The 26,390-nt window shown below is 50.6% G+C and overlaps 1 protein-coding gene across 8 annotated transcripts in view; it reads right to left on the reverse strand.

Moving 5' to 3' along the window:
• Window positions 1-26,390, reverse strand: part of KDM2B (lysine demethylase 2B) — a 1,898,564-nt gene that overhangs the window by 425,606 nt on the left and 1,446,568 nt on the right. The gene's annotated exons all lie outside the window — the stretch shown is intronic.

Consider the following 26,390-nt stretch of genomic DNA (forward strand, 5'->3'; position numbering starts at 1 on the left):
ACCCTCTGTGCCGTGACCCAGGGGTGTCCTAGGGACTCCCCAACATAGACTCCATACCCTGGGACTGACTACTGTCTCCCAGGGCATGTAAAGTCACCAAAGACTTTGCTAGTCTTGAATCCTGAACAGAACCAGTACAAACCATCATATTGTGGACGTACTGGCTGGGGCAATTCGATTGCCCCAGGGTCTGTTAGTCGAGGGGGCACGTCTCCGTCCCCCCTGATCGAGTTTTGGCTGGTGGCAGTGGAAACTACTTTTTATATTCGACCGCGAATATTTCCCTATGGGATTTCCCATTGTTTTAGGCTAACACATTTAATTATTTATTTACGGTAGCCTTAAACATACCGCCGGTTTATATATTTATTTTTATAACTCCGGTTGGGACTTTTTGCCAAAACTTGATTCTAAAATGGCGTTGGTGTTCGCCTCTGTAACTCTGACCCAAAGTGGAGCCCTTTGTTCCACTTTTGGCGGGCTTCTCCACAGAAGCCCTCCAAAGTGGTGCCACTCTGTCTGGGGTACTTAGGAGGGGTGGAGGGGGATTTAGGCACCCTGGACTGAGTTACCTTGGTAACTCAAGTCGCACTCCGTCCTGATTGGCCCAAGTGGTGAGCCGCCCGGCTCACCACTTAGCATGTTTGAGTGACAGCTAGGCTGGGTGAATGGGGGTTTGCTGCATAAAAGCAGGGCTTTGGGGACTGGGACTTCAGAAGTCGCCACAGGACCAAGAATCCGACGAGGGAAGAGCTGAGCCGACCTGCTTCGACGACACCACCCGGTGGAGCCCTGCTGAACCGTCTCACCACTTTTTCCCGACGACCGAGGAGAACTCTTAACGGAGTGGCTCCTTCCCTTGACTGGTGGGGACAACCAGTTTTCGCCTTCTTTCCGTCCTTTAGAGGTATCTCGTGGCCGCCTTGCCTGTGCCAAGCACCCCGGCATCCGGAATACCACACTTTACCCACATACCGCGAAAGTCGGTACCAACCCTTTAACCGGAGGACTCCGCGGCTGGTTTCTTCCCGGGCAGTGCTACGACCTTTCTCTTCTGCTCTTCAGCGAGATATTCTTCTCCCCTGACCGACGTCGAGCCTTGCTGTCGCTGCCTGGAACAACTGCCCCCGCTGGAGGATCCTTTCCGCTTAAGGTACTGTGTTCCGCCTGGCTTCCCTTGCTACCGACTGTACGGGGTAGATTTAGTCCCCGGCTTTCGAACCTGGGAGTGCCTGGGACACTTTGGCTAAACTTTCTGAGCCACTCTAAACTCTTTTTGACTCTTTGCAAGACTTTGAATCTCTAACTAACAGTGTGATCTTGGGCACATTTTCGCCCCGGCTACTCTAAGAGTGGGCCCTGCCTAGTGACTTTTGCTCACCTGTGACTTTATTCTTCTTTAAGCCTATTGCAAGTGTTCTGGACCTTAGAGTGGTGTGTCTAACCTATTTCTGCTTTTTCTCTCCCTTTCTTGGAAACTACTAGAGTGTCATCTAACGTTAAGCACTCACCTCTGTTTTAATTAAGTGGTGTTAACCTAGAGTTGTCTAGATAGGAGAAAGGATTGAATTTACTTTCAGTATAACTGTGTTGAAGTGCTTTTACTATATTTTTGCTAGAGTGTTTTTAACTTATGTGTATTTTAAATAAATAACTATATACTTTTGAAACCAAGCTCTGGTCAGTGTTTGCTTGTGCTATTGTGTTTTGGTACATATTGTGTATACTTTACATACTGCCTAACTCTTCTTGAGAGAAGTCTGACTGCTCAGCCACAGCTACCAGGTAAATCTGGGTGGTACAGACTGCTACCAAAGGGGTTTACTGCTCTACCTGTAGTCTTAAATCTTTTGCAGTGTTCCCCAAGGGAACTGCACAGGTTTCTGCCTAACAGAAGTACATTGAATAGATACCATTGAATAGATATCTCAGCCAAACTCTTTAAAATCTGCAAGGAGCTGGCCAACCCTGCTGCAGTCTCTACCCCTCCTCTTGCCTCCCGGGCTCTTTGCAATGCCCTTGCCCCTCACTTTATCTCAAAAACCCAGGACATCCTGTCCACCCTCTCCTCCCCTACCCCTCTTATCCCCTCGCTGTCTGCGCTTGCTGACCCTCCTTCAACCACCCCCCACCTTCTTTCTCATCCTTTCCTTTCCTTTTTTTTCCCCTGATGAGGTCGCTAGACAAGTCCAATCCATGAAAGCCTTGTCAAAACAGGTTCATCTCTGTTCCTGTAAAACCATCCAGGACCACATGGACACCCTCGCTCCGGCCCTTGCCTATTTTTGCAACCTCTCCTTTGCTTCAGGATCCTTCCCCTCCCCTCTGAAGCACTCCCTTGAGCATTCTCTTCTCAAGAAACCCACAGCTGATCCTTCGTGGCCGGCTAACTATCGTGCAATTTCCATTACTCCCTTTCTTGGTAAACTCCTTGAAAAACTGGCCATCTCTCAGCTTTACCTTCATTTCGATTCTGTTGGCTCTCTCCATGACGACCAGTCTGGCTTCACAGCTGCCAGAAGCACGGAAACTGCTCTCCTGAATATCCGCAAAGATCTGCTTTCCAACCTTGACTCCATTCCTTCTGTCCTCATCCTACTCGATATCTCTTCTGCCTTCGACACGGTCAACCATATCACCCCGCTCAACCGTCTCTGTGATAACCTGGGCATCACCGATCAGGCTCTGGCTTGGCTGAACTTTCATCTCTGACCAACCCTCCCAGGTCCAACTTGGGTCCTTCCTATCATCCATCTCCCTCCCTACCAGTGGCGTTCCCCAGGGGTCTAACTAATCACCTTGGCTTTTCAACCAATACCTGGCAACCCCTCGCCCACTGCATTGCCATTGTCTGCTCAAATTTCCAGTGCTACACTGATGACAACTCATTTTGAGGATGCCCTGGGCCACCTCCTCTCCCTCTTTCAACTCTGATTGCCTAACTGCCATTCAAGATTGGTGTGCCGCCAATGATCTTTGTCTAAATGCCAACAAGACTGAGATCCTCCCCTCACACTCTGGCCGGCCTCTCTTGGCCCTCCTCCTACCCCTACTTGCGAGGCTAAGAACCTCTGGGTCATCTTTGACTCCACACTTCCTTCTCCGCCCACATCTCGGACGTCTCTAAAAATTCAAGTTTCCTACTGCACCGCTTCAGATGTACTCTGCCTTTCCTCTACTTCCCCAGAAGCTCATTGTCTCCCAAGCTCTGGTTCTCTTTAGGTTGGACTATTGTAACAGCCTCTTTCTAAATCTACCTGCCTCTACTCTCCGCCCTCTGCAACTAATCCAGACCAGGACTGCAAGACTAGTCCTTGGCCTCAAGCCCTGGGATCGTATCTCTCCAGCTCTGAAATCCCTTTATTGGCTCCCAGTGGATGCAAGGATTAAATTCAAAACCCTCTGCATTGTCCACAAGGCTTTCTGGGGCCTGGGTCCAAATTACCTTCAACTATCCCTCTGTAAATACCTCACCTCTCGAGCTCTTCACTCCTCTACTTCCAACTCCCTCAGGGTCAGTTGTTTTTCAAACAAACGAGCTGGGGGTAGATCTCGGTCTTCAGCTGGGGCCTCCCTTTGGAACAGCCTCCCTGCCACTCTGAAACTGGAGAACCATCTCCGGAAGCACCTCATGACCTTCCTCTTTGCTTCTGCCTTGGCCCGCCCCCTCTCCCCTGCTGATCTGTTTCTCTCTCGGCACCATGCACCTGCCCACACTCTGTCCTCCGGGCCCAGGTACCTGCTCACCCTCCTGTACTGCCTTCGGGCCACCCCTTGCACTGGGGTCTGTATCTATATCCATACAGCCCCCCCACGCCCTTGCTTTTCTTTCTGCACTTATAAGACATACCCTGCCTGCTGCCTTAAACACAGCACTTGCCACTTGCTGGCTGCACTACCACCGTTTATTATCTTTATTATGTATCTATTTTTATTTATTATTATTTGTCTGTTTCTCCTCTGATCCGAACTTTACACTTCTCCCCCTTTCCATGCACTTTTCCCTTTCCCATGCACTTGCGCGTTCTCATCACTGGGCCTAGTAAGATCGCTGTTTTGTTCTCCCACCTTGCCTTGTTGCGCTCTGAACACTTGTGTACGAGCGCGATATAAATAAATCATATCATACCATATCCTTGGTTACCTGGTTTGCCAGGACGATTTCTATGGCGTCCTTTAGTAGCAGTGCTTTGATCTCTTCCAGCAGGATGCGCTGTTCCTCCTGCGTTGTTTGTCTTTGTATTGGCGGGAGGTGTTTGTAGGAGTTCTATGGAATAGCCTCCCACCACGGTAGAAAGCACCCACTTGTCTGACGTGATCCCCCCTCCCATGCGTGGGTAAAATTAGAAATGTAACCTCCTACTGGAGGGACCTGGAGCAGGTGGTCATTGCTTTGGTGGGGTGGAGCCTCTGGTGGAGTAGGATCGACCTCTACTTCTTGACCTTCTGTGGCCCCTTATACAATTTTGTTGGGAGGATTGCCCCTGAGAGGGACCCCAAGATGAAGTCTGCCTGCCTTGGTTTTAATTGCAGGACTGCTGGGAGTTTTGTCCTCTAAAACCGGTAAGAAAGCTCAGCAGGTGGAGCACTCGCTGCTGCAATCTGAGCCTGATCTGCAGGTCCGAATCCCGGCAAGGCCAACTCAGCCTTTCATCCTTCCAAGGTCGATAAATGAGTACTTATTTCGGTTGGGTGATATTGTATGTAAATATGTGCTCTGTAAAACGCTTTGGATAAAGGCACTATATAAATAACACATTATCATTAAAACAGTGTGCATTAAATGTGCCTCTCTGCACAAAGGGTTTGTTTGTGAGCTGTCCCAGGGATTTGAGGGTGTCATACTCCTTTTTAGCACTTTTCAGTACACCCATATCCTAGGCTTAACTGGTATATTTAAAAGGGTGGCTAGGGTTTCCAGCCTGAAACTTGATTAGCGTAGCCAAGCGTGGCGTTTAATGAGGGTGCGCTCAGGGTAACCTCAGCTACTATCCAGCTTGCATTATCTGCTGCATACAGATTATATTTCAGGATGCAGCTTGCCACTTGTTTACCATCAGCTACTGTTTTTAAAAGCTGTGTTTTTAGGGGCTCCGGGACAGTCGATCTGTTGTGAGATCTCGTCCCACTTGTGGCAATTACAACTCGCCAGCAGCGTAGTGTTGTTGGCTAGCCTTAATTGGTAAGCAGCCAAGGAAGCTACTTTCCTGCTCAGTGTTTAAATGTGTTCGCTCCCCTTTTCAGTAGGGGCTTCGGCAGAGGCTAAATGTGTGCCCGCTCTTTTCCTTGTGGTGCTAACCACGAGAGAGTCAGGCTTTAGTTGACCCCTGATGTACAATGGGTCTGACGGGGCAGGTCAAAACAAGTTCTCAATGCAAGGGTTGACTGCCCATGTCAGGTTAGGGTTAAGGAAACAAGGCTGAATGCGCCTTTGGAAAAATTGGAGCAGTGGAATGAACTGTGTTGCAGATCTGTTATCCCAGTGTGTCGATATGTGCCTCCTGGGTATCGATTTTAAAATGTTCTGCAGCTTTTAATAGAAGATATTTATATGACAGCTGGTTATACACAGGGCAATCAGTGACAGGTTCGTCCATATGGTCTGGAGATTGAATGATGCATACATCATCGTCATAGTACTGGTCTGAATCCTCTACGTCCCCTTGGTCTGCTATTGAGGTTTGCAGGACCCTGGCTCAAGTGTCAAAATAGAGTAGGTTGTCAGATATGTTTTGAGAGGTAGAGTTACTAGGCTGTGCCATGTCTATGCGGGGTCTTTTGGCGTCAGGCTGCTTAATAGCTGCTTCGCCTGGAGGTGGCCCCTGGAGGTTGGTAAATTGATCAGTGTGTTGATCAAAAAAGTTAACCAAGGTAGACAGTCTCCTCATTACTCTATCAAATTGTTCTGGGGTGCATTGAGTGGAGCTTGGTAAAACTGTGGGAACAGAGGTAGGGAAAGGCTCTGGTGTAGAGGGCTGTTTGTGGTGCATTGCACCTGAGAGGGTATCACTAGGGGCAGAGTGTTCTTTATCCTCTGTAACCAGTGTTTTTGAGGAGAGGGGTGTCGAGTTTTTCAGAGTTTTGGATTTGAGGAGAGTGCCTGGGACGTTCTCTCATTTTTGAATTATTTGCAAGGGCCGTCGACGCGTCTTTTGACGCACAGTAGCCGGTACCCGAGGACTTATCTGATTTTCTTGCGGTGTCGGAAACCGACTTTGGAGTCTGTTTTGGGGGCCTTTCATGTGGTGAACGCGAAGGCCCAGAGGACAAGGACTGTTCGGACCTTCCCTTCGACACCATGTACGGCTTATCGGTCGAAGACACTGTCGACTGTCGGCCATGGGGGGTGTGCTTAGTGTGGTGTGCAGTGTGGGTACTTGAGCCGCCGGCCGGCATCTGCGTAGCAGAACCATCGTACAACCTGTTGGAGTCGGGGGCTCCCACGCAGGAAACAGGTGGGTCCTGATCGACCCTCGGAATCACTTAGGCCGCTAATGCCATCGCTGGAGGCTCCCTCAACGTCCATCGCGGCCTCAGCCTGCATGACGTGGTGGGCCCAGCGTTTAGTATTCTGGTCCATTAGTGTTCAGGGCCAAAACAGTCTGCAGGACTTGCACTGTTTTCCGGAATGGTCCCTAGGAAGGCAGAGATTACACAACCTGTGTGAATCCTTCCAGGTAAACTTCCTGTTACACGAAGGACAACATTTAAACTACGGTTTCCATAGTATGGAAAGATGGCAGTGTTAGGGAGAATTCTCATAAATGGTTGATTTCCCTTACCTAAAGAGTCCCACAGCAGCTTTGCTGGATTTCTAGGATTTATTTTTTCACCTGGTAAGAGTGTGAGCCTTTTTTCCCCACTCTTACATGTGGTTTGCTATGTGTATTTCTACTTTGTGTGTGATCTTGGGCACTAGAGCCTCACCTAGTCCATGGGCACCACTTTTTGTGTGTGTTACACAGCACCTTCAGTGCAGTGACACAAGGTTGTCTTTGAAACATCCCACCGACTTCTTTTCTGTGGCTGACTACTGTCCCCCAGAAACAGGTAAAGTTGCCATCAACTTTATGTAGTCACTTTAAACCACATACCCAGTACACCCCATCTTACATGGAGTATTGGAAAGGCTTAACTCCTATCCCTTTTTGTCTGTACCTCTTGGGGCATGGTTTCGCTCCCTTAAAAATAAGACTTGGCTGGTGGCAGTGGTAGCTACCCTATCTTTTCTACAGCGATTATCTTATATAACGTGGTAATATTTTAGGCTATTATATTAGCCTCGAACATAAACCCGCTTAACCAAATACATTTTATTTTGGCTCTGGCTGGGTTTAGTCGCCATTTCTTTTTGTTAAAGTCTCTCGTGTTTTACTCTGTGCGCCAAACCGGGGATGACTCCTTTGTTTGCCGTCTTTTTGCAGGCTTCTGCACAGAAGCCCTTCCCTTAAGTCGCCCGATAGTCTAGGTAGGCAGGATGTGAGGGAGGGATCTTCGGACCCCTGCCATGGGTTGCCTTAGTAACCCAAGTCGCACTCTTGTATGATTGGCTAAGGGGACTGGCCTTGTCAGGCCAGCCACTCTGCTGTGTGATTGACAGCAAGGCTGTATGAACGGGGGAAAACTGCATAAAAAGCAGGTCTCTCGGACTGGATAGACAGTCGCCACTGGACCGAAAGAACCAACCAGGAACTGGAAGAAGAGGACCCCTACGATGACTGAACTGCCCCCGGTGAAGCCCTACTGCAGGTCCGAATCTCCAAATCCGACGACAGAAGATCCTCCAAGAAACTTCTTCCCTTGAGCTGGTGGGACCAACCAGTTCGCCCAAACTACAATCCAGGACCCCTCCTCTGGTCGAATTCGCTGTACAGAGCTACAGTGGGCCGGATAGCCAGGAAGGTCGGACCCTGCTTGGGTTTTAAGGAGCGCACCTTTTATTCGTTGTTTGCGCTGCTGCTGGTTTCTTCCCTGGGTAGTGCAGGACCCTCCAATCTTCCTACTTCTGATCAGTCCGACAATCGCTTCAGGAAGCGTGAGCCTGCAGGAACTACCAGGAACGTCTGCCTCAGCTACAGCCCCCCTCTCCGTTTTAAGGTACTGTGCAAATCCGGGTTGTGCGTTTCACTCAGCCGCAGTGAAAGTGTTTGAAATCTTTCTCCAATCCGAGGGCTTGTCCTTCTCTTTGAACTATCTTTTCTACCAGCCAACCTCGTCCGGAATCTGTGCCACGAACTTAACCGCGAACTACCCTGAACTGTGTGATCTTGAGCAAAAGACTTCTGACCTATTGACTTTGGCCCTAAGCCTTTTCTAGCTGATCTCCTCACTGTAGTCGCTCTTGTTCAACTGCTCAGAATACTACTTACCTATTGGTTTTACCTAATTGCTGACAACTTTGTCTTTCCCTCCCTTTTAAATTGCTGGAGTGCCATTTTGCTCCCACTTTTGTGAGCCTAACTTGTCTAGAATTTAAGGGAAGTGGTGTGGTGTATTTATGATTGTGATTTTAACTTGCTTAGAAAGGCTAACTGTTATACAACTGATAAGTAAATAAGGGATACATTACTCACCGTAATCTTATTTCTGATGCTTGTATCTGCTTAGATTCACATGCTGTGCATAGGCCGACATCTAGTGGAAGCTGCAGAGTATTACAGTTTGTTTTTCGAAACTCGAAAATGGGCGTCGACACAGGGCATGCCAGTAATACTATCCCTGGTGTGACGTCCACTGTACCCAAGATCCCTCACGCGTCTAGGATCCTCAGATTGTATTTTTTCTGACATGAGGTAGCATGAGGAGTAGCGTGAGTACAGATAATCCAAGCAGATAGATAGAAAGGTAAGACTACAAGCAACCATGCGCCTTCTCTCAGAGGGGAGGAAGGGTGGATCGCATGTGAATCTAAGAAGATACAAGCATCAGAAATACGATTACGGTGAGTAATGTATCCCTTCTGAGGCTTGTGGAATCTGCTTAGATCACATGCTGTGCATAGATTAGCAAGCAGTACCTGAAGAAGGAGGTGGGATGTGAGAAGGGTCATGAGCAAATAAGTGTCTTAGAACCGCAAGGTCCCACCCTGGTGGTGGGTTTGAAATAGGAGGGTGAAGTCTCTTTACTCCTTCCATGAAGGCTTTAACTACTGGTACTTTCCACCACGAGACCTTGCTATGGGAAGTGGTGTATGCCGACAGGGCTGCCAGGTGTACTTTCAGTGAGTTAAAAACTAATCCTGCATCTAGCAGGTGGAGCATGTATGTAACAATAGTGGAAGGAGTGCAATCAACAGGGTTGATTTGTCTACTCTGGCACCAGATAACAAACCTCTTCCACTTGTCAAAGTAACAGTGCCTTGTGTTTGGTTTCCTAGATTCTTTTAGGATGTCCATACACCTCTGTGGTAAATTGAGATGTCCAAACTCTATGACCTCAGGAGCCATGCTGCCAGGTTCATTGAGTTGGGTTGCTGGTGCACTGTTTGACCTTGGTGCTGGAACAGTAGGTTGTACCAGGCTGGAAGTTTGATGGGCTCGCACACAGCCATCCTGCGTAGGTGTGGGAACCACGGTTGTCTTGCCCACATGGGAGCAACTAGGACGAGCGTCATCGACTCTGTTCATCTTTTTCACCAGCTTCCTGATGAGAGGAGTTGGTGGAAAAGCGTACGCAAACATCCCTGACCAGTTCATCCACAGGGCGTTCCCCTGGGAGTCTGGTTGGGGGAACCTGGATGCAAATCCTGGGCACTGTCTGTTTTCGCTTGTGGCGAATAAGTCTATAGTGGGGAAACCCCACTGAGAGAAGATATCTTCTACGACCTCTCTGTGTAGAACCCATTCTTGTTCCTCTGGGCGGGAGTCTCTGCTCAGAGCATCCGCTAGGGAATTGAGCTCCCCTGGAACATGTTGTGATGACAGGAAGATGTTCCGTCTGAGTGCCCATATCCAGATTTTCTGGGCAAGCTTGGACAGATTTGGCGAACAAGTCCCTCCTTGCTTGTTCAGGTAGAACATGGCTGTTGTGCTGTCCGTCCGGATTTGCACTGACAGGTTTAGTAAGTGGGGCTTGAACGCTTGAAGCGCTCTGAATACTGCCGGAAGCTCTAGCAGGTTGATGTGGTTCTTGGCCACAGAGGGAGACCAGAGACCCTGAGCTGTGTGGTGGAGATGGTGAGCTCCCCACCCCATCAGACATGCATCAGTAGTGACTACTGCCTGTACTTCGGGATCGTAAAAGGGTTTTCCCTGTGCAAGATTCTCTCTTGTCCACCAGTGAAGGACTTGTACTAGTGTTGGCGAAACGACCACTAGATCGTCCCACTGACAACTTGCCTGAGACCACTGTTTCGCCAACCATTCCTGCATGGGACGCATGCGCAGGCGCACGTGAGGGACCAGGTAAATACATGACGCCATCATGCCCAGTAAACGCATTGCTTTGCGTACTGTTATTTGGTGACCTGACTGATAATGCGGGATTTGCAGTAGTATATTCCGAATTCTTTCCTCTGAAGGAAAGGTCAACCCCTCTTGAGTATCTAGGATTGCTCCTAGGAACTGTTTGGAGGTGCTTGGCACCAGGCTTGACTTTTTCTCGTTGATTGAGAAGCCTAACTCGAGGAGGAGGTCGATAGTTCTTTGAATGTTTGTCCTGCAAATTACTGGGGTTTCCCCCGTTATGAGCCAGTCATCCAGATAAGGGTACACCGGGATTGCCTCCCTGCGTAGGTGTGCAGCCGCCACCGCCAGTACCTTGGCGAATACCCTTGGTGCCGAAGCTATCCCGAAGGGCAGTACCTTGAATTGATAGTGCCTACTGTCCACCTTGAAGCGCAAGTACCTTCTGTGCGCTGGGAACATGGAAATATGAAAATAAGCATCTTTCATATCCAAGGTTGCCATGTAATCCCCCTTTTTTAGGAGGGGATTACCTCTTGTAGCATAGTCATACGAAACTTTTGGGGCTTGACATACTGGTTGGCAGGCCGTAAGTCCAATACTGGGCGCATTGTCAAATCTTTCTTTGGCACAAGGAAGTAAGTAAACACCCTTGTTTACCTGGTGTCCCGGGACGAGTTCTATCGCGTCCTTTTCTAGCAGAATGGCGATCTCCTCGAGGGGAATCTTCTGATGTTCTAAAGAGTGTACTCTTTGTCGTGGAGGATGGTTCCGGGGACGCTGCAGTAGTTCTATACAGTACCCTGTGGATACTGTTGACAGCACCCATCTGTCTGATGTGATCCCTTACAAAGCCTGGGTGAAGTTGGAAATGCGTCCCCCTACTGGGGTTGCGTGAGAAGGGACCCTGAACTGAGCGTCACTGCTTTGGTGGAGGCGTGCCGCCTCCTTTGCTGGGGCTGCCTCTGCCTTTACCACAACCTCCCCTATTACCCCTGCCGTAACCCTGGGTAGACTGTTGGCTGTTGTTCCACTGTGTACCCTGCCCCTGGGAATAGTTAGATCCTCTCTGGGAATTTTGGCTGCGTGGGCGACGAAAATTACTATTCCCTCTCTGGTTAGGGGGTTTATTGGTTAACTGGCCAAGGGACTTGAGTGTCTCGTATTCGTCCTTGGCATTCTTCAGTGCATCTTCGACCGCCTTACCAAACAACAGATCGGCTTCCACCGGTTTGTCCAACAATGATGCCTGGGTTTCTGCCTTAAAACCAGACTGCCGTAACCACGCATGTCTCTTGAGAACAGTGCCTTCTACTATCAATCTGCCTGCGTTGTCCGCAGCGTCAAAGGTTGCTTTCAAAATGCAACCAGTCACGGCTCTACCCTCTGCGGAAATCCGAGCTAACTGGCCCTTTAAAGGTTCCGGAGCAGGGCTATGAGTGGCGCGACTTCTTCCCACTGATGGCAGTTGTAGCTGGCCAACAGGGTGGTGGAGTTTGTAATCCTTGCTTGATAGGCGGACGTTGAGGCTACTTTCCTGCCGAAACCATATAGTTTTTTGCTCTCCTTGTCGGGAGGAGCTTCGGACGATGACAAGGGTGTTCCAGCCCTCTTACGAGTGTTAGTGACAACTAGGGAGTCTGGCTTCAGATGTCCTCTTATATAGAGAGGGTCAGACTGGGCTGCCCTGAAAAGTTTTTCAACCCTGGGATTGACTGCTCTGGTGAGGTTCGGGTTCACCGGGGACGGGTCTATTCTTCGCTGAATGGACTTAAGGATAGGGATGGTCTGGGCAACAGGCCTCCTTTCTCCCACTAACTCCTCTGCGAAGTCCCTCTCCTCCTGGACACCGTGGGTGTCAATATGGAAATGTTCTGCTGCACGTGCGAGAACCTCGTTTAGGAGGGGTTGGTTATCGACAGGGGAGTCGGTAACCGGGGCTTCGTTTTCTACCGGGGAATCTACTCTGTAGGTTTCAGGGTCTTCCTCTTCCTCTTCTTGGTCCTCATCATCCCCATAGTAGCCCGTCCCGGTTTGCTCTTCAACCATGCCAAATTCTTGGTTCTCACCAAAGGAAGCCTCTCCTTGATACAGTGAGTATGGTCGTGAGTATGGTTGTACCTCGAAGGGGTCTGTAGACCTCATTGGTGTCTCAAACCGGGGCTTCTTACTCGGGAGGATAGGATCGTTAGAGCCTGAGGGTGTCGCCCCTTGTGGATCATACAAAAGGAAATGGTCTGGATTTTTATCGTAAAAGTCAGCCAAAGAAGACATCCTTGACATGACCCTATCTATGTCTTCACTCGACCATTTTTTGGACCTGGGAATGACTCTCAGCAAGCCTCAGGGATTTATCTTGAGTAGATTTGCTAGTTTCAGACATATCAGCAGACCTGGTCTTGTCTGTCTGTTTAGGGGGAGTGGTGTGTTTCACAGGTGTGGAAGAGTGCAAAGGCTGTTTCTTCTGCTGTTTTCCCCCCTCCCCGTGAGTGGAAAAATGTTTTCCCTGTCCTTTTGTGGCTCCGGATGTTTTCGACGCCTGGCGTTGAGGATCGGGGGTAGAGTCCCTGTCCTTCGAGCGTGGGGCCTCGCTGATCTTGTCTGCGGGCTCCGCGGCCTGGGGGTGGAAGTCGTCTTCCTTCTCAGACGATCGAACTTCTGTCAGCCTAGGGAGTGAGGCACTCTTGGCAAGAGTGGATGATTGCCTGGAGTCATGCGGCGATCTCGATCGAGAACGCCCAGAGGACACCGAATCGGACCGTTCTGTTTGTGCCTCTTTCCGAGAACTCAACGTCGTCGAATCTCGGTTGGACTTCGTGTGTTTAGTGTGTGTGGTGTGTGAAGCGCTTGTGTCGCCGTGGGTCTTCCCCATAGCCGCCCTGCTGGACGACCTTCCGAGGTCGGGGTCTTGCGCTCGGCTGTCTTTCGACGCCGTAATGCCCTTGCCGTCCGAAAGTACGGCGTCGCTGAAGGCGCCCTCCACTGCCATGGCCGCCTGCCTGGCGTGGTGGGCCCAACGCTTCGAACGGTCCTTAAGTGTCTTAGGTTTAAACCTACTACACGCTCTGCAGTTCGCTTCGGGGTGGTCCCTCGGAAAGCAGAGATTGCACGTGGCGTGCCTGTCGACCCAAGGGTATTTGTGATTGCACTTGGGGCAGAATTGAGAAGGGGTACCCTCCATACGCACCTTGAGGCAGCAGGCTGTTAAGTGTAGGAAATGTATAAGGTGTACCTATATACCAAGAGTGTAGAGTATGTCCAACCCCCCACTCTCCCTACTTGCAGGGCCGAGGCCAGAGGCCTTCCAAGGCCCGGGCCGAGGCCAGAGGCCTTCCGAGGCCCAAATCCGTCGTGCAGCAGCCGACGGTCGATTTCTTCTCCAGCCGGCGTCGAGTGTCGAAGTTCGACATTGGGATGGGGAAGGATGTAAATAAATTTATATTTTAGCAAAAGTAGGGCTAAGGCCAGGGGACTCCGCAAAATGCTTCTGACCAGTATAGTAATTGCTGTAACTATTTGTACTGCTCACTTGAGATAAGTCTGGCTGCTCCGCTACTGCTACCACTATAACTGTGTAGTACAGGCTTGTACCAAAGGTGAAATTGTACTGTCACTTGTAGTCTTAATTGTGTGTCGTGTTCCCAAAGGGTACTGCATATAATTCTGCCTAACAGGCAGCTGGCAATGTAAAAGGAAGAATAGGGAAATAGGCATTCTCTAAATTACATGAATTACGACCTCCCCCACTCTCCCTACTGTGCAGGGCTGAGGCAGCCACAGAAAAAGTTAGTCGAGACAGGCGAGTAGTTGACGATGGTATTGTCCTCGAAAGCAGTCGCTGGAGATCTGCGGTGTACGGCCATTGAAAGGCTATAAAGAAAGTCAGAGTTTAAACTTTGTATAAGAAAAGGCGATAGCCAGAAGAAGGAACTCTGCAACTAGTGTCCGACTATGATGGCGGAAAAAAACAATCGAGGGAACTCGACGCGTGAAGACCATGGGTACAGTAGACATCTCACTAGGGATAGTATTACTGGAACATCCCTATTCGGCAAGACTGTGTGCAGTACCCTTTGAGAGACTACAGCAACCGTGTCCTCCTAGAAATAGGTTACACAACCTTTGGTATAAGTCTGTACTACACAGGTTGTTAGGGTGGCTGAGCAGCCAGGCTTATCTCAAGAGGGGTCAATGTGAGCATCAGAGTTTTTACACAGATTCACAGTGATAAGTATTCAAATAAACTCTTACACTCAAAGTTTCTTGATTAAAGAATTAAAGTATTTAACAGTCAGTTGAATAAGCCTTCTTCAGAAGGGAGCAATATGTATGTAACACAAAAATACACTTCAAAATACACCCTTAGTTTCTCTAAATCAGCAAGTACCCATTTGCGATGGCACACAGATGATTCCTACACCCGAGGTGACTTAAATAAATAGGACACTGTGGACATTAATAGATCACTGGTACATTTAGAGCAATACTGAGGTTGGTGTCAAAGAAAAGGGTTTAAGAATAAAAAACAAAAAGGTTAAACAAATATTCTGAAGCAGGCAAGTACTTTTGAACCCCCAATGCAAAGTAAATTAACCCTTTCCTGAAGGAAAGGTAAAGCACAAAGTCAGAGGTAAGAAGAGTCTTTCAGGGACCCAGGCTAGCCAAGGTTAATTGAGCGAAAGTCTAGGTGAGCTGAAGCACTTCTTGCAGGTAAATAAAAGTTTTGCACAATGTTTTAGAAGTCTTTGTAGAAAAAGTACAAGTTACTCACCGTAGTGACTAACTTACTCTTAGTACCCTTTCCTCTATACTGCATGTGCGTCCCTTCTTAGCGACAGGAGACAGAACCTTTTTCACCAGAAAAAACCTTCTTCCCCCTTAAATTTAGAGGTGCGGCCCTGGGAGCATGCGCTACCCTGACTCCGTCCACCAGCGCCACACCTCAGTCGCCATTGACGCATCGACAATATTTACCATTGCCCAATGAAACCAGTATTATTAGGGGGCAGGATGGTAGGACATATGGAGGAAAGGGGACTAAGGACTACGGTGAGTAACTTTTAAGACATGCATTACTCGCCGTAATAGCATTTCTGATGATAGTATCTGCTTAGATTCACATGCTGTGCATATGGTCCAACATCCAGTGTTAACCGCAGAGTATTACATCTTGTCTTTCGAGGATCGAAAGGGGACGTCGGCATAGGTGTATTTGTAACACTATCCCTATCGTGACGTGTAGTGTACCCAAAATCCCTCATGCACCAAGGTCCCTCGGACTGTATTTTTTCTGCCATGAGGGAGCCCAAGGCTAACGAGAGTGAGTACATAAAAGAGAGAAAGTAGTAAGACGTCCAAGTGCCTTCCACCTGAGCGGGGAGGAAGGGTGGGCGCATGTGACTCTAAGCAGATACAATCATCAGAAATGCTATTATGATGAGTAATGCATTTCTTCTGATGCTTGTTAATCTGCTTAGAATCACCGCTGTGCATAGACTAGCGAGCAGTACCCGGAGTTAAAAGTGTTGGGGAGAATTCTCATAAATGTACTAATTCCCTTCTCCGTAGAGACCCCCAGCAACTTTGCTGGATTTTGAAGACTTGATTTTTTTATCTGGAAAGAGTGTGAGCCTTTTTCCTCACTCTTTCATGTATTTTACTGTTGTGTTCTTTGATTATGGAGTTTTAGACAACTCCATATGCATCATCTTTTCATGTGTGTCACACAGCACCCGCAGTGCAGTGACACAGGGAAGCCTTTTAGGCTGTCCCAAGGTTTAAATACCTCCTCTGGGATAAACTACCGTTTCCAATAGAATGTAAAGTTAAATTGACTTTACAAGTCATTTTAAATTCCCAGACCTAGCACACACAATCTCACTATATAGAGTGCTGGTGGGGTTACCTAGTATCCCCTATGTCTAGAAACTCATGTAGCAGTCAAATGCTACCCTTTCCCATTGAAATGGCTGGTGGCAGTGGTTTTACAACAAACTACCATGATTTTGCCCGACCGCGAACACCGGTAGAGTTAATTCTCAGGAGCCATGTTTTTCAAGATGGCGCCTGAGCCCCCTTTGTTTAAACCGGTCTCAGTGTTCTTTTTTCACCATTTCTTTTTGGAAAGGTCCTTCTAGAGTTTCTCTCTGTGCGCCAAACTAGGTTTGGTCCCTTTGTTTCTACGCCTTTGGTGAGTGGCACCTAGGCTGGAATGAATGGGAGAAAACTGTTCAAAAGGTGAGTCTTGTGGACTGAAAGGCAGAGTCGACCACTGGAACAAAAGAACCTAAGACGAGCTGGAAGAGGACGGCTGCTGCAACTACTGGACCATTGGTTTGCCCGTTGGAGCCCTGCTGCAGGTCCGAATCGGCAAGTTCACCTCGACAGAGAAGCCCTTCAAGGACAACTTCTTCCTTTGAGTTGGTAGGACCAATCAACTCGTAAGCCACCTGGACACCATTCTCGGAGCTGGTTGTATTTTCCTCAGAGTGCTGCAGGAAACCGAATAACCAGGGAGAAGGACACCAGCTTGTGTGCTTTAAGACAGCTCCTGGAATCGAAGATTTGCCAGCTTTGTGACCAGTCCCCGTGCATTGCAGGAGTCCCCCGACGTCCTCGCTCTTGTCCCCACGACGGAGGCTCAGGAACAGCGAGATCTGCAGGAACTGCCAGGAACAGAAGCTTTCAGCTGCATCTTTTTCTTCAATATAAGGTACTGTGAAATCCCGACTGAGAGAACTTACCTCTCACTGCAAAAGTGCGTACAACTCTGAATCTTGAAGGCCTAGTCAGCTTGTGACCCGACATATGAACTTTTCTTCAGTGAAATACTTCCGAGAACCGTGGCAAAGACTTTTCCGTTTAAATACCAGAACCGTTTAAGACACTAGCCCATTGACTTTTTCCTACCTACTGCATTGAATCAACTCCTCTGGTGAACTTCAACTATTTGCACTGTTTAAGAGTAACTCTGATATTTGTTTTATTAACTTATGACTTTTTGCTCCTACTTCAATTGCTCCGAATGAACAAGTTTACCTGGTAACGTTCTTTCGATGGGATGGTCCGACGACGTATTCCACATCTACCACAGCTGTGCTGCTTCGGAAACTTTTTTCCGCGTCTGCGTCCTGCGTCGATAACGTTGATGCGCCGTCGTCGAGGACCTCCTCCGACGTCCGACGTCATCCGATGTGATAAGTAGGACGCACGACGCCCGTAGCTTCAGTTGTAGTTTTTTCCCCCAGAATGTGTGACATTAGTCAACTGCCAGTCAGACACAGAGCCTAGCTGCAATCGCAAAAGAAATTCTGCAGCGGGGAAGGTAGGGAGGGAGCGATATGGAATAAGTCGTCGGACCATCCCATCGAAAGAACATTACCACGTAAGAAAGTAACTTGTTCTTCGAGGGGATTGGGTCCTCTGACGTATTCCATATCTATGACAGACTCCCAAAGCAGTACCAGAGCAAGGAGGAGGGAAAGAATTTAGAATCAAAATTTAGAATTGCCAATCAAATAGCAGAGCAAAGGACCGCCTTGCCAAAGGCCAGATCCTGTCCTCGGATGGAATCGAGGTAATAGTGACGTACAAATGTATGTACTGAAGCCCAGGTGGCTGCATCACAGATGTTGCGAATAGGAACACCCCTCTGCAGGGCAGTAGATGCAGAATGGGTAGAATGGGTAAACTGGTAGAATGGGCACGCAAGCCAGCCGGCGGGTCCTTACCCGCCAAGCGCTAACACTCCGAGATGGCCAAAATAATCCAGCGAGACAAAGTCTGTTTCGTCACAGCTTGCCCCAAACGCTGTCCAGCGTAACCAATAAAGAGTTCATCGTCCACTCTGACCTGGGACATGCGTGAAACATAAAATCTTAAAGCGCTCCTAGGATCAAGCCTATGGAGCCTCTCCTCTTCCTTACCAGGATGTGGAGGAGGATAGAAAGCCGGAAGAACAACCTTCTGGGCCAAATGAAATTCCGTCACTACCTTCGGAAGAAAAGAAGGACGAACTCTAAGGACAACCCTGTCCTTATGGAAAACAGCGAAGGGTGGCTTAACTGAAAGTGCCTGTAACTCACTCACTCTGCGAGCGGAAGTAACCACAACTAAAAACACAGTTTTCATAGTCAACAGCCTCAAAGGGCAAGAATGTAAAGGCTCAAACGGAGCACCCATAAGAAACTTAACAAGGTTTAAATCCCAACCGGGCACCAGGAAAGGCGACGGAGGGAACACATTAGTGAGCCCTTTCAGATACTGTGAAATTAAAGGGATTTTAAAGTAGGAACACTCTTTAGACGAGCGCTTAAAGATGGACAGTGTCGCCAGGTAACCTTTAATGGTACCCACTTGCAAGCCCCTGTGGGCCAAAGAAAGTAAAAAGGACAGAACCATGGGGATGTCACATGCAAACGGATCCACATTCTGAACTCTGCACCAGTCGCAGAATTTACGCCAATGGCAACGGTACAGAGACTTTGTTGCTGGCCGGCTGGCCGAGAGCAACACCTCCATCACGTCTTCAGGGAGGTCCCAATCCGTAAACCTCAACCTTTCAGAAGCCAAGCGTGAAGGTTGAGGGATCTGACCTCTGGATGGAGAACCTGACCCCCGTCCCGTGAGAGCAGATCGTCTCGGTAGGGAAGACGACGTGGAGGACAGATGGACAAGTCGAGAAGGTCCGGGTACCATGTTCTCCGAGCCCACGCCGGAGCAATGAGGATCATCCGGGAACCGAACTTCCGTAACCTCTGCAGCACTTGCGGGATGACGGGGACTGGAGGAAACGCGTACAGCAGTGGGAATGACCACTCCACCACGCCACCACGAACGCGTCTCCTAAGGCTCCTTTTGGAGGAAATTCCCGCGAGCAGAACCTCTCGCACTTCCGGTTGACACTGGAGGCGAAGAGATCCACTTGAGGGGTCCCCCAAAGGGCGAAGATCTCCAGGAGAATCTCCTGAGCCAACTCCCACTCGTGAGAGATCGTGCTCTGCCTGCTCAGAGCGTCCGCCGTCACGTTTTTGTCTCCAGCCAGATGAACTGCCGAGATTGAAACTTCCTGCTGGATGGCCCAGAACTCGAGCTGCATCGCCTCCCTCCACGGAGGAAGTGACCCTGCCCCCCCCTTTTTGTTGAGGTAGTGCATGGCCACTGTGTTGTCCGTCAGGATCAGGACATTCTTTCCTCGCACAATCCGGCAGAAAAGCCTTCAGGGCTAGCCTGACGGCCCTCAGCTCCAACAGATTGATATGGAGTCTGGACTCCGACGGAGACCAACGACCGCTGACTGTCAGCTCGTTGGCATGAGCTCCCCATCCCGTGAGGGATGCATCCGTCACGATCGTCACCTCCGGCCAGGGAAGCCAAAATGGAGCCCCCTTCATCAAATTGCCTTCGACGGCCCACCACAGAAGGTCCTGGGCGACCGAGGGCGGCACCTGAACCGGGTCCAACATCCTGCCGGAGGACTGCGACCACGACATCTTGAGTGCCCACTGCAAAGATCTCATCCGCAGGCGAGCCTCTGGCACCAGAAGAATGCAGGATGCCATGAGGCCGAGCAACCTCAAGAACTCGAACGCTGGGAGCGTCTGGGCATGCTGAAACTTGTGTACCATCTGCTGAATGTGAAGAGCCCTCACCTGGGGAGGAAAACACTGCCCCAGGGAAGTGTCGAGCACTGCTCCGATGTACTGGAGCCGCTGTGTTGGCGTCAAATGGGACTTCTTTAAATTGAGGGAGAAGCCCAGCCTGTGAAGGGAGTGGCAGGAGACGGACAGATGATCCAGGACTTGCTCGGGAGAGTTCCCCCTAATCAACCAATCGCCCAGGTAGGGGTAGACGTGAATCCCCCCTTGCCTGAGATGCGCTGCCACCACCACCATGAGGTTGGTGAAAACCCTCGGGCGGAGGTCAATCCGAACGGCAGGACCCGAAACTGAAAGTGCGAGTCGCCAACCGCAAACCTCAGGTACTTCTTGTGCTTGGGATGGATCGCCACATGGAAGTAAGCATCCTTGAGGTCGAGAGACACCAACCAGTCCTGAAGCTGAAGGGCCTGGAGGACTTGAGAGAGAGTAACCATTTTGAACCTGTCCTTCCTGAGGAGTTTGTTCAAACCGCGCAAGTCCATGATGGGTCTCAATCCCCAGTCTTTCTCTGAAATAAAAAAATAAGGGAAATACCATCCTTTGTTCCTCTCCGCTAGAGGCACCAGTTCTATGGCGCCTTTCTCCAGCAGGGCTTGAATTTCCTGCGCAAGGAGCGGATCCGGACTCTGCAAAGAGAGGTTCCCCGGTGGATTGTCGTGAGGCCTCTGCTGAAAGGGAAGACAGTAGCCGTGGGTTATGATCTCCAGAACCCACACATCTGAAGTAATAGCACGCCACTCTACAAGATGCTGCGCCAGCCTTCCCCCAACCGGCGAACCATGGGACATGGCCTCATGACTGAGTGGTAGCGGCTGCGGCGTTACCTGAGGGCAAAGAGGCAACTGCCCGAGCGGCCTTGGCACCACGGGTACCCTGTCGTCCACCTCTGGTACCCCTGCGTTGGCCTCTTTGACTGCCAGCTCCTCTCGCTTTACTGAAGGACGAGTAATAGCGAAAGGAACCACCCCTCCATTGCTGTCCCCTAGGGCGAAAAGGCGGAGGTTGGCGAACTGCAGCGCCCAACGACTTTGCTGCAGCTTTGGAGGTCTGCAACCTCTCAAGGCTCTCGTCAGCCTTGCTGCCAAAAAGGTGTTCACAGTCAAAGGGCATGTTGAGGAGCCGGGACTGCACATCAGGAGCAAACCCCGACTTCCGCAACCACGCAAACCTGCGTTTCACGGTGCTCGCCGCCATGGACCTGCTGACGCATTCAGCCATGTCCAAACCCGACTGAACGGACTCACACAGGTCATCCTTACCATCCTGGACCATAGCAAGGAAACCATTTCGTTCATCCCCTTCGGGAATATGTTCAGACACTAACGCAACGCAGTTCCACAGAGTGTGTGTAAAACGAGACAAGGCACATATGGAGTTGGCCGCCTGAAGCGCCATACCCCCGAAGAAAACACTTTCTTCGCCCAGCCATCAAAACGTTTTTCGTCCCTATCAGGAGGGATGGTAGGGTACGATGCCTGCTTTGCCGGGGCCGTGGCCGCCTGCACCACCAAACTCTCCGGAGTGGGGTGCCTGGTCAAGTAGCAGGGGTCGCTACTGGCTGGACGGTATTTTCGCGACAAGGACCTGCCCACCGCCGGGAGACTCTCCGGAGCAGTCCAAGCCGCCGCCGCCCTTCTCTGTAGAGCCATATGAAACGGCAGTAACGGGTCAGTTGGGGGACCAACATCAAGGATGTCCGTGAGATCATCCTGCACAAACTCCCCTGGGGGAGCAGACCAGCCCAAGTACTCGGAGACCCTAGCCATAAGGCGCCGGTACGAGGAATCGTCATGAGAGCCAGGCTCAGGCCTACAAAACTCCACCTCCGGAGGTGTGTCCAGTCCACTGGCATCATGCAGTGACTGCCTCAAATCGTCAAATTGGCTATGGCCCGAGACCATCTCATCTGGAACCTGACTAGGAACCAGGCCATCAGAATCCTCATCCACCTCCGAAATATATTCCAGGTGGTGAAAAGAAGGCACCCGAGAGTGCCTGCTCTTAACCAAAGCCTTTCTAGGGGGTTCCCCCGTGCCACGGGGTACCTCCGACACCCGGCCTCGAAAGGCGTCGAGTGAATCGGCGCCCGCGTCGAGAGAACAGGCATCGGCGCCGAGAGAACAGGCATCGAGTAAATCGGCGTCGACATCAGATGCAGCGCCGCCAACATCGACGGCGTCGACACAGTCCTCGAAGCCGGAGCTCCGAGCGTGTCCTTCGACGACCTGAGCGTCGACGGCTTCGACGACTTCCTCGGAGCCTCGAGAAAGCCTGTCGACGTCATCGACGCCTCAGGCGTCGATGTCTTCCTCGAAGACATCACAGGTGCACACGGTCTCGAACGCGTCGAGGACCGGGACCTGGAACGGGTATGTCGAGAACGAGTCCCCTTGTCCGAACGGGACCTCTCCCGTGACTCGTGCAGACCACTCTTGCGAGCGGTGTCTCGACCTCTCACGGCCGACCCCACTCGGGGGCACGGACGGCTTAGTACCCTGCGACTCGAGAATCGCCAGCATTTTCTTCCCGAAGTTAGCCCATTCCTCCGGCGTCGCACGGCTGGTGGGTTAAGCGACGTGCCGGGCAGAGTCCTCAGAAGAGGACCTGGAAGACAACCGCTGTAGGCGCTTCCGAGAATGCCTCGAGGAGGCCGAGGAGTGGCGAGACCGACTCCTAGAAGGAGACCCACGAGACTTCCGACGACGACGTGGAGAATCACCTCTCGAATCATCCGTCGAAAGCCCCGCAGACTTCGACTTCCGGGGCTTGGACACCCGACCTACCGACAACTTCTTCTTACGTTCACGTAAGGCTTTGGACGCGAGCGACTGGCAGTCGATACAGTCATCCGTGTTGTGGGCCTCCCCGAGGCACCAGAGGCAGGCGTCGTGCGAGTCCGTCACCGACATCTTGGACCCACACTCCCCGCACTTCTTGAAGCCCGGACGCGGGGTCGAAGACGAAGTAGAAGACATCTCCCCACAAAGGATTTTCTCACAAAAACGAACAGGTTCGAAGAACCAAGAAGAACAAAACTCCAAAGAGTCGAGGGGAAACCGAGATTCACGGAGCAACACGTTCGCGGAAAAAACGGAACTGAGGCTACGGGCGTCGTGCGTCCTACTTATCACATCGGATGACATCAGACGTGGTCCTCGACGACGGCGCATCGACGTCATCGACGCAGGATGCAGACGCCGAAAAAAGTTTCTGAAGCAGCACAGCTGTGGTGATTACCCATCATAGATATGGAATACGTCGGAGAACCCAATCCCCTCGAAGCCATTTTGCTCCTCCTTCAAAGTAGTGTAAAAGTTTCCGAACCGGTTAGCGTGATGTATTGTAGTATACTTTTGTGTGATATTCATTGCCTCCTTTTAGTGAATGTTTTCTAACTGACTGTGTAAATAAATTAACAAGTGTTTTACCAAGAAACCTTGAGTTTAAGTGTCTATCTGAATACTTGCGATTGTAGACCTCTGTGTAACATCCTTACAAGCTCACATTCCCTCTTGAGATAAGCCTGGCTGCTCAGCTCGCTACCAAAAACTGTGTGGTACAAACCTCTACCAAAGGTTGGTTTTGCTTACACCTGTAGACCTAGTTGTGTGTAGTGGTCCCAAAGGGTACTGCATACAAACTTTGCCTAACAAAAAGATGTCTTAGTACTACCTGTCCAATCTGAGAATCAGACCAAGAGGGAGTGTCCAGGCAACAGGGTTTTGTAAAGGGGTGTACAGAACTCCAGGTTGCCACCTTGCAAATGGACTCTAGGGGAACATTTGCAATGAATGATATTATATATGATATGATATGATATATGGTATTTGTAACGCGCCTATACACAAGTGTTTCAAGGCGCGACGAGGCAGGGAGGGGGGGGTACAAGGGGAGACAGAAAACGATCCTACTAGGCCAGGTGTCATTCAGATCGCGCAAGTGCAGGGGTAGGGGAGGGGAAAAGTGCAAGGGGAAGGGGAGGGGGGGGAAGTGCAGTACAAGGTAAGAGGCGTACGTAATAAATAAATAAATAGGGCCAGCTGGTGGCAAGTGTGAGGTAAGTGCAGAACAAGTGCTGGGGGAGGAGGGGCTGTAGGGATACAGAGACAGACCCGCAGTGCAAAGGGGTTCCAGGGCATCAGTGCAAGTGGAGAGTGGCAGGGCCCAGGACCGAGGCCGTTTAGAGTGGTCCAATTGCAGGATCAGTGCAGCTTCAGTTAAAATTAATTAGCCGCTCAGCAGGGGAGAGGGAGAGGGAAAGCAGAAGCAAAGAGGAAGGTTTTGAGGTGCTTCCGGAACCGGAGATGGTTCTCCTCAAGTTTCAGGGAGGCAGGAAGGCTGTTCCAGAGGGAGGCCCCTGCCGCGGAGAGAGATCTACCCCCAGCTCGTTGCTTCGAGAAGCGGCTAACCCTGAGGGAGTTGGAGGCGGATGAGCGAAGGGCTCGGGAAGGAAGATATTTGGGAAGAGAGAGTTGAAGGTATTTAGGACCCAGGCCCCAGAAGGCCTTGTGGACAATGCAGAGGGTTTTGAACTTTATCCTCGTAGCCACTGGGAGCCAGTGTAGAGATTGCAGTCCTGGAGAGATACGGTCCCTGGGCTTGAGGCCAAGGACAAGTCTCGCAGTTCTGTTCTGGATGAGTTGCAGAGGGCGGAGAGTGGAGGCAGGCAGATTAAGATAGAGGCTGTTACAGTAGTCCAGCTTCGAGAGAACCAGGGCTCGGGAGACAGTGAGCTTCTGGGGGAAGGAGAGGAAGGGAAGAATACCTCTGAGGAGGTGCAGCTGGTAGTGTGACCTCTTGGCGACGTCAGAAATATGAGGAGAGAAGGAGAGTGTGGAGTCGAAGATGACCCCAAGGTTTTTTGCCTTGCAGGTAGGAGCAGGGAGGGGGCCAAGGGAGGCAGGCCAGAGAGCTACAGGGAAGGAGGGAGTGGGAGTACCGATGAGTAGAATCTCAGTCTTACTGGCATTAAGGCAGAGGTCATTGGCGGCACACCATTCTTGGATAGCAGACAGACAGTCAGAGATGAGGGAAGGAGAGGGGGAGGCTGAGGGTAGCCTGAAAATGAGCTGGGTATCGTCCGCATAGCACTGGAAATTAGGGCAGAGAGCGGCGATGCGGTGGGCAAGGAGTGCCAGATACTGGTTGAACAGCCAGGGAGAGAGATTAGATCCCTGGGGGACACCACAGGTGGAGAAAAAGATGTCGGAGAGGAAGGACCCCAGTTGGACCTGGGAGGGTCGATTTGAAAGGAAAGAGGTCAACCACGCCAGAGCCTGACCAGTGATACCCAGGTTTTTCCGGAGACGGTTGAGCAGAATGGCATGGTTGACAGTGTCAAAGGCAGAGGAGAGATCGAGCAGAATGAGAACACACAGAGTGTTGGAATCAAGGTTCAAGAGCAGGTCTTCACGGATGTTCAGGAGAGCAGTTTCCGTGCTTCTGGCAGCTCTGAAGCCAGATTGATGGTCATGAAGACTACCAACAGATTCAGCATGGAGGTTAAGCTGGGAGATGGCCAGTTTCTCCAGGAGCTTGCCCAGGAAGGGAGTGATGGAGATAGGGCGATAGTTAGCCGGGCAGGAGGGGTCGGAAGAGGGTTTCTTGAGAAGAGGGTGCACAAGGGAGTGCTTGAGGGGGGAAGGGAAGACTCCAGAGGCGAAGGAGTGGTTGCAAAAGTCAGCCAGGGCAGGAGCCAGGGAGTCGATGTGGTCCTTGATAGTTTTGGAGGAACAGGGGTGAACCTGTTTAGACGAGACTTTCATAGATCGGACTTGTCTAGAAACCTCGTCAGCAGAGAAAGGTGGAAAGGCAGAGAAAGAGGGAGGAGGGGTGACCGCAGAAGGGCCAGAGGAAGGGCCGGGTAGGGAGGGAGGAAGGTGAAAGGAGGAGAGCGAGGACAGGATGTCCTGAGTTTTAGAGATGAAGTGAGAGGCCAGTGCAGTGCAGAGGGCCTGGGAGGGGACAGGAGAGGTAGAGACTGCAACAGGGTTGGCCAGCTCCTTGCAGATTTTAAAGAGTTCGGCGGAGTTGTTTGATGCCGCAGAGATGCGGGCTTGGATAAGGGCTCTCTTCTTGGTGAGAACGGAGAGCCGGTACTGCCTTTGGAGCAGGCGGCAGGCCAGTTTGTCAGAGGATGAACATGAAGCACGCCATTTCCTCTCTGCAACCCTGCACTTGCGTTTTAGGGTGGCGAGATCCGAGTCGTACCAGGAGTTACATTTGGCTTTGGGCTTCAGGCGGATTCTCATGACGGGGGCAAGGAAATCAAGAGTAACAGATATAGCAGAGTGGAGCATGGAGAGGGCTGTGTCAGGGTGGGAGTCAG

Source organism: Ambystoma mexicanum, chromosome 10 (assembly GCF_040938575.1).
Source record: "Ambystoma mexicanum isolate Mex_15411 chromosome 10, UKY_AmexF1_1, whole genome shotgun sequence".
NCBI lineage: Eukaryota > Metazoa > Chordata > Amphibia > Caudata > Ambystomatidae > Ambystoma > Ambystoma mexicanum.